Here is an 18,735-nt window from a genome sequence, read left to right on the forward strand (position 1 = left end):
ACTCCAGTCTGCTCCTTTCAGCTGCTCGATCCTGAGTCCTTTCCTGCTTTCCTTACTGTGCTTTCTAAGCGGCCAAACCAACCTCGAGTTAAGCCCATTATCAGTTTCCTTTACTTTTTAATTAAAGCTTTTCCTGTACATTTGTGGCTTAGGTTTCATTTCCATGACTACGAAAAGCAAGGACCTGTGCTCACCAGTGACAGTACCGCGGGCCTCCCTGGTGAACCCTGCTCAGCCCTATTTCCAGCCTTTCGGAGCTGCTTCTGTGGTTGTTTTCCATCTCCTCCAGGAGGATGTTGGCTCCACAGAGGCTGAGCTTGCTTCTGCTTTGTGCATTGTGTAGATACAGACCTGGTAACAGTGCCTGGCACCTGGTACTGAATAAATGCTGTAAGTAACCTTTTTTAAAATGGGAAAACCCACTCAGCAAATCTTAGAGACAAATTCCAGCTTGACTACCTGCTGGACAAAGGAAGCAGGGCTGAGGCCACTGAGCACTTTCCTGGGAGAGCAGTCTCCATGTGTGGTGTGAAGGCAAAATCGTAGCTCTGTCTGCGCTGGAGTTCAGGAGACACTAAGGATGAGAACACTGGACTTTTCAGCTGAAATTGCTCCCAGAATACTTACCACTGAGGTCCATTCTACAGTCAGATCTTCAGTTCCTGGTGGTTGTTACCCTGCCTTTTCTCACTGTTTCCTGCAGTGCAGCCTCTCCTCATTGGCCATAGGAGACACGGAATGCTGCTTCGTAGCTGTGTTGCTAAAGGGTGAAGTGAAGTTGAATATATAAATTCCATGGAAAGTGGTTACAGGACATGGAAGGAAATATTCGCAACAAAAATGACAAGCAACCTCTTCCTTAATTTTACTTATAAGAAAAATCATTACGTTTCTTATCACATTTTTAGTACCTATTTTCCATGTCATTTGATCTGACAATGTACCAAGGAAGCTGCCCCACTTTGAGATCTAGGAAACGCTCCTCTAACACATTTTCTTCTGTCTCTGGTCAGCACACAATGAGCTTCATAGACATTTCAAGAAAGAGAGAAGAAGGAAAAGAATAGAATGGAGCTTGAAGTCATTTAGATAATAGAGAATATATTTCTATTCGGTTCAGCTACCCACTGGCTGTGCTGACTTGGAGAAAGCTAATAGGTCTTTCTGAAGCTCATTTTTCTCACTTGAAGATGTCCATGATACCCACTTCAAGGGGGACATGAAGAGTAACGTAAATGAAGAATATAACTATAGCTGTAGATGTGAAAGTCCTGGGCGCACAGCCCTGCTTAAAAAGCCTTGCACCGATCAGAATTATTTCCCCATTCTTTTATTCGAGTCCGTACTGAGTACTTGCTGTGCTTGTGCTGAGCGTGTGAGGTGTAAACACGACCTGCGCCCTGCCCTGGGTGTCCTTGTTCTTCTTCAACTCCTGGATGTCTCAGACGTGTCTCCCACTCTGCCTGGATCTGGAATTCTTTCCTCAGCTAACTGTTATTATTTGGTAGCTGGAAATCGTTATTTTTCTGCATATTGTCATGTAATCATCAGACTCCATTTATCCACTGACTTTCAGATAGTTCTGTTAGTTTGAAAATAGCTTATTTCTGTAAAATAATTGATCATTAAAAACAACAGAAAAATTTTTGAGTACCCCAAACGGGTATACACTCTTTACTCCTTTCTTAGTTGAGCTGAAATCCGTCCTCCTGAAATTTGCTTCCCTCCCCGACTGCTCCCGATGGTTCCCCGCACTCCCCATTCATTACAGTGCGGGAGCAGGAAACGCCCGCCTCCTTCTCCGGCTGGCTGCCTCAGCATCGGCCGGTGTGGATGGAACCCTCCGGGTCAGCGCTTCCTTGACCCGCACTCGTTACCGCTCCCTCAGGGCCTCTCTGTTATTTGGAGATAACAAAGCTCCTAGCTTTCCACTTGGAGATTTAGCTTTGCAGAATGCAGTTATTTTCTCTCTCATCCGAGTGCTAGACCATGGCCTCCAGATGTAAGTCTGTGAGGAAGAAAATCTGCCGCTCACCGCTTTCCCTTGTGCTTTATTTTCCCGTGTCTTCCTGTACATTTAAAGAATGACATTCCTACTTTCCACCTCTTACTCTAGTTTGGTTGGGGTTGAAGTGGATGTCAGGAGGTGCTTTCCCTCTTCGTCTCCTTGGCATTGAGTATGTGGTCCATGAGGAGCGGAGGGGTGCGATCCCCAGGTGCAGGTTGGTGCCCGGTGGACGTGCACATCGTAGCTTCAGTCGATGTTCTTTGGCAGGGTTATCCTCTGCCGCCTCGTGCCGGTTGTGCGTCTCGCTTCTTTCCCTCACTGCCATATCAAAATGATGCTTATTTAAATGCCAAGTTAGAATCACACTGTTGTCCTCTGATAAATCATGTTTTGTTTCAAGTCTTATTTTTATCTTCAGATAATTGTAGATTAAGCACATCATTAAGAAAGTTGCTGATAGCGCTGAACCCTGTGCGCAGTCTCTTCTGCGATGTCCCTCAGGAGCCGCCCTCCGCTCTCTCCTCCAGGACGCCGGCGCCGACCGAGCCAGTGCTCAGAGCGTCTGCAGCCCGGGCTCCCCTCACTGACCGCGGACCACCGCTCCATTCCGGGAGCGTCACCACAGCAAGAATTTCACAAACGCAGAACCATGCAGAATGCTGGTGTTGGGGCCGGCTCCTGGAGCAGGGTCCTCCGAGGCTCACTCACCCGGGGCGCAGCCGTGGGGCTTTGCGGTGCGCACCCGCCTCTTTCTTGTAATTTCTCCTGGCGCAGGGCGTGTGCATGAGGTTGGCAGGAAAGCCACTGAGGACTTGAGTCTAGTTTTGTGTGAGTACGAAGCTCTAGTCCTGCAAGGACAAAGAGAGGAGGTATAATTGCAGAACCTACGATGGGTGCATGCTCAAAGTAACTTCCAAATAGTTCAGCTGGAGTAGCTGTAACATTTAACATGTTTGTCATCAATATACCAACGATTCAGTTTCTCCGAATCCTTACCAGCATTCACACACATGCATACATATGTGTTTTTCTCACATACATGTATTTCCCGTATGTATATTTGGTTTTTTGCTTTTTTATATTATTTTCTCTTTTATCTGAAATTACCAGGTGCTGTATGAGCTATGCCTCATTTACTGAGTTGCCTCTTAGAAAGTGCTTTTACATTTCCATTTTAGGAAACAGAATTGTCAGACTTTTGCTCCAGGGCGATAACATCTTGAAATGACATCAACCATTACAAAACAGCCCTATATTTTAAGGAAGAATATATACACAAAAGAAGGGAAGAGATCTTCCATTTTGTTAATACTAGAAAAATAGTTCAATTTTTATGCTAGCTTTTAAAAGAATATATAGAACATACTGTAAGTAACTCATTATTAATTTTTAATACATTATCATCTACTTGTAAAATTTCTTTGACAGTGGTTTCCTAAGATGGATGTGATTTCTTCCCTTTTTGAACATTTCTTTCATTTTTCTTTGAGTTTTAAATTTATTTTTGATGTGCAGAATTCTTTACAAACTGTGTATAACTTAATGTGTTTGCAGGTAAGTCTGTCCAGTGAAATTATCACCATGATAGACCTTAAATCTACCCATCATCTCCAGAAGTGGCCACCTACCCACTTATTTCTGAGTAAGATCATAATTATCATGATCATTATTTTGGCATAAGAGCAAAACAAAATTTCTGTTCCTGTAGCAAGTTTTTAAGTATACAGCACAGTATCATTAGCTACAGGTAGGTAGACATCTGGAGTTTATATCTCCTCTGTGACTAGATCACTGAACCCTTTAATACTTGTCTGTCTGCCCCCCCTTAAGTCCCTGGCAACTACTATTCCACTCTCTGCTTCTCTAAGTTTCACTATTTTAGAGTCATCACATAAGTGAAAGGTATTGTTCAATATTTGTCCTCCTGTGTCTGACTTAGTTCACTTAATATACTGTCCTCTATATCCATTCACTTTATCAAAAATGGCAAGACTCTTATTTTTCAGCCTTGTATAGTACTCCATTGTGGGTGTGCATCACACTTTATTTACACACTTATTGGTTGGTGGGCATCCAGGGCCACCTTGCACGGTGCTGCCGTGCCCAGGTGAGGGAAGCTGTTTCTTCTCAATCGTGATTTTACTCCTTTGGGTATTTTTCCCGAGGGATCATGCAGAAGGCTGGAAATTTGGAAATATCTAAGCTGAAGGAAAGAGATTCTGGACATTGGCCTTGGTAATAACTTACTGGCCATGAAACCAAAAGCTCAAACAACAAAAGTCAAAGCAAAGAGGAGCATGGCATCCGGCTATGGATTAATGCACTGGCATTCACAGTGGATGTGCTCTTAGGAGGTGGCCCGCTGCACGGAGTCGGTCACACCCTTCCACCATGACGCTCTGTCCTGGAGCTAGCTGACAATGGACTGAATCTTGACGATAGACTATGGGCCAAATAAACCATTTTCTCTTTTAAGTTGTGGATGTCAGATATTTGAGCCCTGCACCAGGAAACTGACCAATGAAACTCGACTGCAAAATGGGTTTTGAACTTTTCTGGCATCTCATACCTGCAGTACCAGTACTCAGAGAGGCCGAGGCAGGAAGACTGAAAATTTGGGCCTAACTGTGCAACTTATCAAATTAGTGAGACCCTCTCTCAAAATAAAAATATAAAGAAAATAAAAGGAATAGGGATGTAGATCAATGGGAAGGTCCTGGGCTCAGTAGCAAATGAGTGAGAGAGAGAGAGAGAGAGAGAGAGAGAGAGAGAAAGACCCAGAATTTATATTTAGACATTTATCCAAAGAAGACACACACATTATCCACAGATATATAAAATTTGCTTAACATCACTGATCATCAGAGAAATGCAAATTCAAACCCTGAGGAGACATCATCACATGTCAGGGGACTTTTATTAAAGAAACCTGGAAATGTTGGTAAGGCTTTGGGGAAGAGGGAACCCTGGAATACTTCCAGGGATGTAAATTGGGATGGCCTTTATGAAAATGGTATGGGAGACAGTTAAGATGCTGCAAACAGAACTACCTCAGGATAATTGATATTCTGATTGGCAGGAAGAATAATATAAGCAGACAGCTGGTAAGTTAGGTGGTGCATTTGATTTCTCTGTGTAAACTGTGGAAACAGCCCTGTCTGAGTGTGACATGTGGAGGTTGAGCTACCTGGAGACTTCCAAGGTGAGAGGGAGATACCTGCAGGGTATCTGTGAGGGCATCTGAACTGAAATGCAGATTTTCTGTTCATTAGCATGCTGGTTTTGACTGAAGCTGTGAGGCTGGTTTGTTGTCCAAGGAATGTATTTCTAGAAAGGAAAGGCTAGAAGGCAGATCATGGGAAGCAAAATGGCATTAAACCAAGGGAAAAAAAAGACAGTGCTGACTTCAAAGAGGACAAGAGCAAGTTTCAGGAAGAGCTTGGTCAGTGATGTTGAATATTTTATAAGGGTAGACTGTCAAGTTAGAGAGTTCTGCTGACTGACCAAGACAATTATTTGCCTATAGAAAAATATGTATAATGGTGAAAAAGCAATAAGATAGTAGTTATATAAACTTTGGGATTTTTTTTTACCCCTTTTCAGAAAAAAAGTGAAAAAATCTCTTGCCTCTGAATTATGATTATCTGTAACACTCATTTATATTCTGATGTACTAACTAGTATCGACCTGGAGTGAAATAGAGATATTTATGGAGAGAAAAATAAGGCAATTCATTGCAAAAGAAAACAACACAGAGTTGAATCTAAATTAGTAACTCCTTTGAAATTTTGAAAACAAGAAACCATCTAGCCAAGTCTACTTGGACCATAAGGAAGATTTATGTTCTAGTTTTCTTTGTTCTAGTTATGTAGTTATGAGTTGTTCATAATACAAAATGGAAAAGAGGCTGTGGCCACTTGTGATTTTGTGCTTTGTAAGTTATGAACCAGCTTCTGCTTTTAGTTGAGAACTAGAGGACCCTTCTGAGCCTTGGGTATGACCCAGAATCCTCAGGTCAAGGGAAATGCTGAAGCTGCCAGGATCTATGCTGCTCTGGGTGAGGCTATACAAGAAAAATGAGCCTTACTTTCCATCTTGAAGTGAATTGGGAAACATCACCAGCACATCTTTTTATATTCTGTATCTGTTGATGATGGTTTCCATTTCTCAATACAATTTTTATTTGTTTTTTCATTAGTACATGTTTATGTCCTGGATAAAATTTTTGAGGAAGTGCTGACATGGAAATGATAAAATCACATAATAAAATCAAAGGACCATTTAGAGGAAGTCCTTGAGAAATTCTCAAAGTTATTCAACTGGCAGAATGGATACATAGCCAGGACAGATGAGCACAGTTCAGGATATAATTCTTTCCACTTATCTGAGCAGAGGGTGAAATTGTCATTCTTAGCCAATTTCACCAAGTCTCTGAGGGTTCTGACCTGTGTGTACATATTCGTTTGCATAAGATTTTTCTAAAGTCACTCTCAGATGTACTGAGTTGGAGCAGTTTTTCTTTTGTATGTTTGTTTTTGCTAAGTATGTTTTACCCTTCAATATTTGTTATAGCTCTGGACAGTAAGCATGTTTAATGTTGAGATAATGATGGCTAGGTTAGTTCCCTTTAGTGGGATTATATATTTCTTCTATTTTAGGCCCACAAAAGTCCTTCGGATTGGGGCTGGGGATTTAGCTCAGCGGCAAAAGCGCCTGGATGGCAAGCGCAACGTCGTGAGTTCGATTCCCGGTACCGGAGAAAAACCAAAAAAAAAAAAAAAATAGTCCTTCGGATTGAAAGAAATGTGGCACAACAAAGTAAAAAGGGCATGAAATGGGAAGTTAGAACTGGACTCAAAACTTAATTTTTTTTTTTCACACCATGATTCTGGCATGCTGGATAAATTCTCCAAATTGTGAAAATTTGTAGTGTACTTGAAAATGTGCATGGCCAGCCTATGCGCTGAGCTAGATTATGCGCGCAAACCTAGCAGAGAGCGGCTCCATGGAGGAGGACCCTGGATGCGGACCTCTTCCTGGCTTCTCCTTTCTAAGGCCATGTCTCTTCTTTCGCCCTGGCCTCCCCCGCTTTACTTTCTCTCTCCCTCCATTCCTCCTTTGTGCTTCTGTGTCTTTCCTGTCTCGCTTATCATTTCCTTTTCCTTCCCTTTCTTTCTCTCTTCCTCCCTTCTTTTTTCTTCCTTTTTTCCTTCCTTCCATCCTTCCTTCCTTTTAAAACTCATCCTGATTGTTTTACTCTACAAGCAAAGTCCTCTACTTTTGCCTCTTGTCTTTGCAAATGCATCCTCTGTTAACCCCATGAACATATCATTCCAGGAAAGGTGATTTACCACCTCCTGTCGGACGGCTCTCCCCACTAAGTCTGGTTTTGCTCATGTAGCTCCCCTTGCAGGAATATTCTCTTTTTTTGTTTGTTTTTGTTTTCTTTCCGGCATCGGGAACCGAACTCACGACCTCGCGCTTGCCAGGCAGGCGCTGTGCCACTGAGCTAAATCCCCAGCCCCAGCAGGAACATTCTTACCGTAAAAACCTTGTATGACCATCTAGGATCTCTCCTAATCCTTCCAAGGCAATATCTTCACAAAATGAATAAACACACAAGCAAGACGCTTTGTGCTCCCCTCGAAGTCCTATGCTTACTTAGCCTGCACTTTTAACTCGGTCTGAGCTGGTAAATTCTTACTTTTTTTCAAGCCAAGCACTGTAGAAATCAAGCATGACAGATGTTAATCTATTTATTAAAGGGAAGAAATGTTCTCTACAAGATCAAGCATCTTGCAGCGACAGACCTGAAATGCCAATCAGTTTCCTTGATTAGAGCCCAATGTTTTAAATTAAAATTTGTACTTCACATGTGCTATGAATATAATATTATATAATATCACAAACCAATAAGTTATTTCTGATACTTGTGGGGAAATATAATTTAAAATATGTTCAGGTTCATGTATATTTTTCTTTCACTCATTGATTCACTATTGTATTAGTCTGGGCTATATAACAATAATATATTTTTTTGTACCAGGAATTGAACTCAGGACCTTGCACTTGCCTGGCAGGCACTTGGGCCGCTGAGCTATGTCCCCGGCCCCTGCTGTAACAATAACACTTTAAACTGGGTAATTTATAAACAACAGAAACAATAGGAAATGTAACAACCATTGTTAATTTCCTATCATCAGGTTTTCAAATTCTGTATCATTTTTATTGTTTTTTTTGTTCTCTTTAAAATAAAAAAATCAAGATAAAAATATTTTCAAAACAATGGAATACTTAATTTGGGGAAATATTTGAACTCCTCTGTATTTGCTATTTGTCTATCTTCTATTTTACTCTTTTTTTATATAGGTATAATTTGAGTTTCTGATGTAAGAGAAATCAAGTGATATTTTAATATATATGCTAGTTTGTTTCATTTATGCCACTACTTTCTCTTAGTTCATTGAAAAGAATGTCTTGTGCTAGCATGTGTTCGTTTCTTTTTCATAAGAATCTATTTTGTCTGTCTTGTACTCTGAGTAACTACTTTGAAGATAATGATAAAGTATTAACTGTGTTATTGTTTATTATGAAATTCATTTTTTATGAAACAGAAAAATATTAAAAAAAGAAAAATGTTTCGCTGATAGTTCTAGAGCTGGGAGGGGCACCATTGAGGCACTGGCGGATTCAGCACCTAGGGAGGACCGGGCTTTTGCTTGGTTGGTGGGACCTTCTCCTGTGACCGCCACAGTGGTACGGTTGGGTGAGTCCCCCCAGCACGCCATCAGGTTGACGCTAATGCCGTTATGGCAGTGAGACCTTCGTGAGTGAGTGCACCTTTCAAAGGCCCAGAGTCTTAATACACTTGCATTGTGCAGCAGGTTTCAGCGTATGAACTTGGTGGGGAAGGGAACACAGGCATTCAGAACATAGAAATCACACTTGTACATATGGGTAACAGATCAAGTAGGACTATTCTTACGTATTGGTTTGTACATATATTTTTATGTCTATCTCATGCGTACCTGTGGTTTTTAAGAAACAAAATCACATGATACCTTATGATTATTTTTCTCAGAAAAAAAGTAATGTGGATTAAAGAAAGGGAAAGAGCTACTGCTAAAGTCGTTTCTGAAATTACATGTGTGCTGGTAGGAGGTTGATCGCTGTGGCTGTCGGGTGCATCTGGAACACGCTCTCGGCTGCTGGTAACAGGGCATCTGCCTCCAGGTCAGACGCAGAGGTGGCCTATGGGTATTCTCTTACAGAAGATCAACGCCTTAGTTTTGACCAAATCCTTTTCCTTATGTGAATTTTACCCCTGAGGTAAATGCTTACATGTTTCAATAAAGCTCAGTGTGAATTATGCATTGTCCTTTGTATTTAAGTTCATGTTTTGAGTTGATGATAGGATTTATCAGTAGATTTAGTATATTCTTTTACTAAAATAGAAGTGTTTTATTTTATAGAAGAAAGAACTTTGCAGTGTATTGAGTTTCTCAGGAATGGATGATAAAAAAAACATTAACACTACTATTTGAATCACCAGCTTCTTCGTACAGACAGACAAGACACACATCCTAAGCTTGTAATGATACATGATTCATAACCACACAAAATACCCTTTCTTTATACAACCAGGAGCATATTAATATGCATCCAGATACAATTAAAATTGAGTTAAGACTGAATATGTCTTATTTATATATACAACTTGAATTCAGCCAGAATACAGAAGAATGTTATTTTATAAAAATCATTTTCTGTCACTGTTCAAAGCTTGTTGCTTAGCAACTAATTGTTCATGGAGCACACCTAGTAATCCCTGACCCCTGGAGCTTTATATCTCTGTTTTAAATTTACATTCCATCTCCCTAAGGATCAAGGTAGATAATTAGAGTGGCCTGAAAATTTTGAAGACAAAGGCTTAAATTAATACTGATGAAAGTTTTATCACAATATCTTTCTAAAAATATATGCAAGTCAGTTTAAAGTGTTTTGATCCAGAATGAGATGAGAAAAATGTATTTGCTGGCTGGGATGTATTGGTCAAGGAATAAGGCTTGATTTGTAAGTTCTCAAGTGACCATCAATTTGTTAATGAAGGTAACATTTAAAAATTAGGTAATGGTTGATATTTCTATTTTACTTTGCATGTTTTAATTCATTGAGAACCATATTCTATTCTATTACACATTCTAGGTTAAAATTTCTGGAAATGCATTTGGATTAAAAAACAAAACCTCTCAATTGCATTGTTTGGTAATTCTGGAGACTAATAGATGTCAGGTCTTTTTCTCCATAAGGTATGTTAAGAAACTTTTTGAAAAGATAAAACACCAAGAAGAGGGCTTGATTTTCACCTCCCATATTTACAAGACAACAATATCACTGTTCAGCAATAACAATATTAGTACAATAGTGACACTTGGTCACAGTGTAGCAATTTTTTCTATGAGGATAACACATACCAGAAAAGGTGGAGAATGTGAGAAATAAACACAATAATGAACATAAAGTACTTTTTACACTTCATGACTTGTGACATATTTCTTCATGCTGTATATAAATCCTCAATTGCAAGTTGGGATTTGGTAAATTGGACAATGACAAGGCTAGTAAATAAGGTCAAAATCCACATTTAAAATGTGTTAAAATAATGGAAAAACAAGATGACTCTGTCACTCTGAAGAGAATAAATGTAACTTGCTTTACAGAGTTCTGAGGAATGAACTGTATAAGTACCACATGACCCAGAAGCAATATGCACGAAGACGACTTGGGGATTTTACTAATTTCTAAAAACTTCACTATTTCAAGTATCCATAAACTCAGCAGCTTAAAACAATACACATTTATTATTCCACTGTTGGGAAGGTGAGGACCTAGCGAATGGATCTCAGTGGGGATGGAATCAGGGCGTCAGCAAGACTGTGCTCCCACCAAAGGCTCTGGGAGGAAGACTTTCTTCCTTCCTGCAGCATCCAGAGGCTGCCAGCATTCTTTGGCTGTTGGCTCCTTCCTAAAATTGCATCACTCTGATTTCTGCCTTTGTTCTCAGTCTCTTCTGACTCAGTCCGAGGGCTCCCTGTAATAAAGACCTTTGGGACTGCACAGGTCCCAAACCAGTAAACAAGGGTAACCTCCTCTCTGTAGGTCTTTAGGCTGAGCTCAGCTCTGAAGTGTGCCTTGTCATGTGAGATACCATGCTTTCTGGTTCTGGCAACTAGCGTATGACATCTTTGAAGAACAGGCATTATTCCGCCCAAGACAGACTTTAGGTGAAATAAGTCCAATACAAGGCAATAAAAGCTGTAATCGGGTCTGACTAAAGTTAATAAGATATCAGGTTTCAGTGGTGGAAATGAAGTTTTGAACAGAGGGAATAGTCTAGCTCAGGATGCCGGGGCTAGGATCCTGAGTGGAGTTACACACATTATGTATTGTGTACAAACAATAAAAAGGGTGATCAAGAGATACAGTTAATATTTACATTTAAAATGTTATTACAGTGAAAGGTACATTGCTGAGAACAGTGGACTGCATGCTCAAAATGAGGGAGAGTGTTTTGCAAGGTTCATGGCAATATGTCTTTTACTATAAAGGTTTTTAATTTAAATGTCCTGTTGCACTTCATGATCATATTGATCAAATGCTCCAGCTATTTCTGTGCAGTACAAGCATTACGATGTGCCCGGTGAGATCTCTACTCAATGGACCCATCCCGTGAGACTTCTGGCTGCTCCCTACAATCAAAGTGAACATGGAAAGTAAACACTGAATCTGTGCAGGACACTGAAGCAGCCACAGCACTACAAAGAAATGACTTTAGAGAGAGGCAGTCATGATGGAGTAAGTACATTGACAGTGAAGGGGAGTATTGTGAGGTCAATTAATGGAGATGAATCTATACTGTGGGGAATTTTTAAAAAATTTAAGTGTTCACCAAATTTTTGCCATAGCATGTACACCATATTGCAAATATGATGTAACAAATATGACAAAATGTATACAAAAATGACGAATAATTTGGAAAGCTTTGCATATGAAAAGGGGATACAATGCCTTTCCCTGACTATGAGACTGTCATGGGAAGATGAGCTCAGCTTCATTCTGTTAAACCCAAAAGCTAGCAATAGCACCAGTAAGGAAAGGTGTAGTGTGGTAGAGCTTTGAGACAGTGAGACAAGGGAAAATATTATCCTTCCCTGCAAGTCTTCCAGCTTGGATTTACCAAATCTGTCACAGGCATGTGACAATGCAGATTAATGTCAGATAAGACATTGAATTAAACAACATTACTTTTGTAGTCACTTGAAAAACTTTGATTTTCTGATTCTTTGATTTTATTATCCTGGCTTTTATCTAGAACAGAATCACTGTAGTGCTTATTATTGTTAGAGCTTTTTTCTATCTTTCAACTGAGATCATGTTTATGTGAATCAATATTGATCTCAAGTAACAGATCTTTAATCAAGGATTGAGTTGGAAGCAGCAAAGATCTCTATGGACAGCTCATACACTGTATCGTAAATAACACAGTTCTGGCTAAAGTGTCATACTTTAAAACTACAGTATAAATATTTGAGAAGAACTGTAATATAGTTGTTAGCAAAGAAGAGAATCAGCACATTTCATTTCTGTTTTGTTAGCTAGCTTTCCATCACTGTAACAAATACCTGAAACAAGTTAACTGAAAAAGAGAAAAGGTTTATTTTGTCTCCCAGTTGTGGAGGTTTCAGCCCATGGCAGTCTGCTCTATTGCTCTTGGGCCTGTGGTGAGCCAGCACTTCATGGTGGGGCATAGGGTGGAGTTAACTCCTGGCAGCCAGAAAGCAAAAAGCAAGATAAGAACAGGCAGGACCCTAAGATCCCCTTGATATTTGTCTACCTAGTTGCCACGATTTACCTTCCATGAGCACCCCAGACTGCAGACCAAGCCTGTAACGCAAGGGTCTTTGTGGGACTTTTACAAAAACAACAGCATGGGTATACAGGGGAGTTTCACAGTGAAGAATCATTATATTTGTTCATCCTGGTAAACCTTGCAAATATTGTGCATAAAATGTGATTGATCCACCGAGAGAAAGAAACAGAGATGATATCACCTAAATACATATACAACCTAGTTAGGTGTGTATTGTTTGCCTTTTTGGCATAAATAAAATAATTGTGTCCTTTCCATAAAGTTTGTCTTAAAAACCTGCCACCTAAAACTGGAAGGAGGAGTAATTTGCCTCATATTTTCAGCCTATGTTCTGCTGCCTCCAATGTAGAAAGGGCTGAGCAGAAGGGCCGTGTGCAGGCAAAGCTGGGCAGAAGCAGGAAGCAGAGAGTGAGGGGAGATGTACACTTCCAGGTCAAGCCCCAGCGACACTTCCTCCTACCCTGTCCTAACAGCAAGTCACCGGTTTGCCTCATAATTCAGTCACTTTGGGAAAGCCCTTCCTATGAGCACATGGGGCCTTTGGGGGACAGTCTCTATCCAAGCCATAACAGTGTTACTGAATTATAGAAACAAGATGTATTTTCTACCCAGACCTTGGAACCTGAGTGGAGGTGTGCTTTTATATATCTCAATTCTTCAAAGCAGTATTGTAAAATTGATTGAAAGCTTCTGAGAGAGAGGTGGGGGAGAGAGAGAGGGAGACAGAGAAAGAGAGAAAAAGACAGATACTTGATAACATTTTCATACACAGAATACCTTGATGTACAGTAAGGAAAATGTCCATCACATTACTGCACAGCCACCCAGGACAGCTGGATGTCACAGGTGGTCTACCAGCTTTGGGATATGACACACATATTGCTCAAGCACCTACATAAAAGTTCAACACTGACTTGCTAAGAATACATCATTGGAGAGGAAGGCAGTCAAGAGAGGTTTCTAGTGGCGAACAAAGTAGACTAGCTCTATTTCTAGTATGTCAATTGTCTTTCCCTCAAATATCTCTTCCTAAACTATTTTTTGCTTCATCAAGGAAGACTCAACTACAAACACAAAGAGAAGCCAAATTCTGCCCAAGGCACATGTCTACTGATCACATATACTCTGTCTATCAGCTAGAAGATAAAAAACTATCAAATGCTGAAGTTAAGAAAGAACTGAACACTGACTGTACCAGCATTTTAACAGATTTCAGTATAAAGTTCAAAGTCTGACAAGTAAACAGTAATTATAGTTGTGATTTATGAACATACCCTGGTAAATGGTCTCTTTTTTTTTTATTTTGGTCTTTTTGAGACAGGGTCTCGCTATGCAGTTCAGGCTGGCCTTGAGATCACTTTTAGCCCAGGCTGGTCTCGAACTCACAACGATCCTCCTGCCTCAGCCTCCCAAGTGCTAGGATTACAGGCATGTGCCATCAAGCCCGGCAGTAGATGGTATCTTACATTAGAAAAAGATGAGTCATAAACTTTGTTCAGTAAAATTTATGTTAATTATTTTTTAACCTATGAAGTAAATCTTGAAAATATTATATTGATAAGGATCTAAACAAACTCTTTGGAAAATACTATTTTACACCATTTAAAGAATAAAATATAAGAGTTGATTGTAAATTTTCTCCAAAGAAGTGAATGGTAATTTTTCACTTGATTTTCTCTGTCCTCTGTGATTCAGATGTCAAAGGAACGGATGTGAAGAGCTCCGTGGACCGTGTTTCAGCCAGAGGCTCCCCGTCTTCACCAGAGCTGCGTGCTTGCACTTGAATAGCAGGAAGCACTGGATTCTGGGGCGAGGTGCAATCCACTCACTTTTCACGTGCATCATGAAGTCATTCTTTGTATCAGCAAAAATTCAACAGAATCAGCCACTCCAGCCTGAAACACGCATGCAAAGAAGAGGTCCACAGCAAAGAATTCTGAAATTTGCGGAACTTTCTCTTTACTCTGACAGCAACAAGTTATTACTCATTCCTCAGTAAGAAGGCTCTGGGGATTTATATTATTTCACTGTATAACCTGGGGAAGTAATCTCTACAGAGCTGCATTATGGCTGTGTGATTGCAACCACTGTCAGCAAATTTCATTTTTACAAAGCCTGAGTTTAAATTCTTTCATTATACATAGACCTAAGTATGAAAACAAAGTATTTGGAACTTACCTAAATGATTATAATCATGCCATGGATAAAAGGGATGGAAGTTGAATAAATATGTCTTTGGTTGGGTAGAGCAGTAGGTGAATCCATTGTTAATACTCAATTTAAGGGCATATAAGGCCAATCTATGGTATTAAATAATCCATACATTCCAAAATTACTCATATAAATTCTTACCACATATTGTGAGAAATATGTTAAAAGAATGAACTCTTTAGAAAGTCTCTGGAAGTTACTATAAACTACCCAAACTCAAGGCATGGTTATTTCTCCATAAGCAAAGGACTGACTTGGGTGCAAATATGTCGTAAGGTTATTTTATAGGAAGCAACTTGGAAATATATTGCATCTAGCATGTGGTGCCAGCAGTTACACATTGCCCCCAATAGACAGACTGCAGATATGTTAGGACAACAGATGGTCTTTTCACCTAAAGACATTAATTTTAAAGAAAAGAAGTCATCTATCAGGTGCTGGAGCAGGTGGTACTTTCCCAGTCTCCCTGCCACTTATTCTCTACCTGCAGAGCAAAGATGAATCGAATTTTCCTTAATCTGCTTTTATGAAGACAAGACAAAAAAATAGTCAACCAAATCCAAAGAGTGAAAGACTGTGCACGTTCGACACATTGCTAATGTAGCAAATCGAGTTAGGGTGGCTAACTTTTTCCCCACCCTAACTGGAGATTTCAGACCTTAAGTTGCAAGTGAACTCATGGTTTTTGTCATTCACTGTAGAGATAAAGATGATGAAACCAGAGATACTTAGGAATGTACAAAGATCAAAGAGAACGTTGATAAGTATAAAAGATTTCTAATATTTTATCTTAATTTTATTGGGGGTTCTAATTTTAAAGCCCCCCCCCCATAAGAACAGGAGATGTATGGTTCTCCCTTGATGGTCCACATCACACTGTCTGCCTCATCACTTTCCCCTACTGTTATCAAGATGTGTGAAAAGACCATTGGCCTATAAGTCAGAAAAATGTGAAACCAGGATCCTATTGTTACCTAGTGGTTTTCTGTAGGCTAGCTTGATGAATTGTACCTACTGACTTTCTTCTCAGACAGGCTTGTGGTCACTATCTTTCTCAGACTCCTTTGCCTAGGCAGGCATTTGGTAGAAAGACCTGGGAGGAGGCTTGGAGCACAGGAGGGAGGGGAAGAAGCATCTGACTTTCAATTCTTAGTAGTGTTGCTGTAGCGAAGGAGGAGCACCTGTGTGCCATCTCTTGGGACTTCCAGCCCCAGTTATGCTATCAGTGCTAAAACAAGACAGCTCCACCTCCGGAGAAGCCTCCCCCCCGTCTTGTTCTTCTGCCTCTCCTCCTACACTTAAGTTAAAGCACCAGCCCTGTGGCTGTCTCTGCATGCTCTTTCTCTGGGGTCATGCTGAAGGTGTCTGTTCCCGTCCTATACTTGCAATATATCTGGACTGCCTCTTGAGCAGAAGGGTTAACTGCACAGGCCTGGGTGGAATTCTGCACATTCACAGCAAAAGCCTGCCTGCAGAAATGCCTGGTGGTGGGCTCTGGAGAGACCTCTGGGTCCCTGTAATAATCTGCCTAATCAAAGCATTTCTGTATGTGTGGGCATTAGGCAATGAAAGAGGCTTGATCGGACTGCTTGTGCTCAGGTATGATTTCTTACTCTGCCCTGGTTTTGCGTGCCTGAGGCTTTGAGGCTCCAGTTTAATTAGAGAGGACACTGCTTATGAGGAACACTGCTTCCTGGAGGTGCTGAGGCATCACCGGCTTGCTCCTTGAGAGAGGACAGCTGGAGACTTGGGCGTGGCTTCTTCCTGAAGTCTCTCAGGTTCCTTTCCCCTGTGCTGACTTCAGTCTGATTCCTTTACTATTCCTTTCGATTGGCTCATGTGCATGGTACCTATCAGTGGAGGTCAGTGTGACCGTTCAGTATGTGTATCCAGCGTGCACGGGTCCAGTCTCCCTTTACGCATCTTCTCCTTCTTCTTCCTAACACCTAGTAATGACTATTCGACATTCAGGGTGATTTTTTTTTTTTTTTTCTAACTTTCACATCAGAGAGGAAACATTAAACATTTGTCTTTCCGCCTCTGGCTTGTTTCACCAATGATCTTGATTTCACCCATTTTGCCGCAAATGACTGTATTTCATTCTTCTTCAGGACTGAGTAACATTTCACTGTACGTTCGCATCATACTTTCCTCATCCTTGCGTCCACTCATTGATGAACACCTCAGTAGGTCTGCCTCTCAGTGCTGCACTAAACACTGGAAGGCAGGGGTCTCTTGGACATATGAAGTCTAACTAATAATTGCTCCCAGAAGCCCCCACAATTTAGTGGAAACCGCGAATGTGCTCTGCAATTTGTTTTGGCGTGAGGCTTGCAAGTAGCCAATCCTAGAGCATTATTGGATCTCTTCTCTACTGATTGGCTGCTGCCCTGTAACGTATCTCTGGGCTCCACTTTGCAAAGCCCCGGATCACAGTCAGGTGGCAACATGTGCAGCGGAGGAATGCCTTAGTAACCCTAATGTTTGCACTGTTGAGATCTACAATGTTAGCATTACTCAATGTAAATGCATATTTTTATATTGAAGATAAAACTTATTGACTAAAATAGTTTTCCCTGAAGTAAGCTTCAAAATTCTTAATAGTTAGGAGAGAGAATTTTTTTCCCTTACAGGTAAATATTTACAACTTATGTCTAGGCCGTAGAAATGTCAGTTTACCAAGTTTTCTTGGAAATTAAGTGACAAGTAATACTTTTTACAGTTGATTTCACTGCTTTTCAGGTAGATTTAAAAATAATTTTCACTTTACAGATGGTCCTAGTGCTTGGCAAGCACAACTTGACTATGATTTAGCAGCATGCTTGTTCATAATCTATGAAAAACACAGTTGGATATTTTCCTTTGTCAGGAAACAAATACAATATAATTTACAGTGAGGCAGATGCCCAAAGCATAATTTTACCGTCATCAATATGATTCTTTTAGTACTCGTGGTACCGTGGATCACTGATGTAGAAAACCAATACACCGTCTTGGCTGTAATTAAAAGGGCCAGTTGTCTACGAATATGAATGTGCGTTTCCGAAGAATGAAGGACTAAAGATGAAATCAAAAGAAAGAAATAACAGACGAAGCTTTCTGTAAGGGGGCAGGAAAAGTGTGCTTCTTGTGGGTCAGGTGTGGGGCCGGGTATGCCAACTAGAGGGCAACCCAGGCATGGATGTGTACGTGTTTTATGAATATAATTTGACAGTCATTTTAAGCAGCATTAGTGGCTGTGAAAAGGCATCAGTGCTGAATCTATTTTGAATGTTTGCAGTTGGACTGCAGTTGCCTGTCAGGAAGAGAGAATAGCATGGAACCAACTTCCATTTTGCGTTGCCTACTGTAAGTGTCCTGTTGCTGTTTTCTGAGGAGTAGAAAGCTGGGGAGAACAGTCCGAAGACTGGGTGCAAATCAAAAGTGCGCTTGCAAGCACGCTGAATTTGAGATGCTTGTCTTAGTTACTGAAGCGGTTCTAAGCCATTAGATGACGGAGGCCAGAACTAGAGAAAAATGGGAAGGAGATGCGAGTTTGAGAGCTGTCATACAGATTGCTTTTAAAGCACTGAGTAGGAGAGGATGT

Source organism: Chinchilla lanigera, unplaced genomic scaffold (genome assembly GCF_000276665.1).
Source record: "Chinchilla lanigera isolate Chin_1 unplaced genomic scaffold, ChiLan1.0 scaffold00153, whole genome shotgun sequence".
Taxonomy (NCBI): Eukaryota; Metazoa; Chordata; class Mammalia; order Rodentia; family Chinchillidae; genus Chinchilla; species Chinchilla lanigera.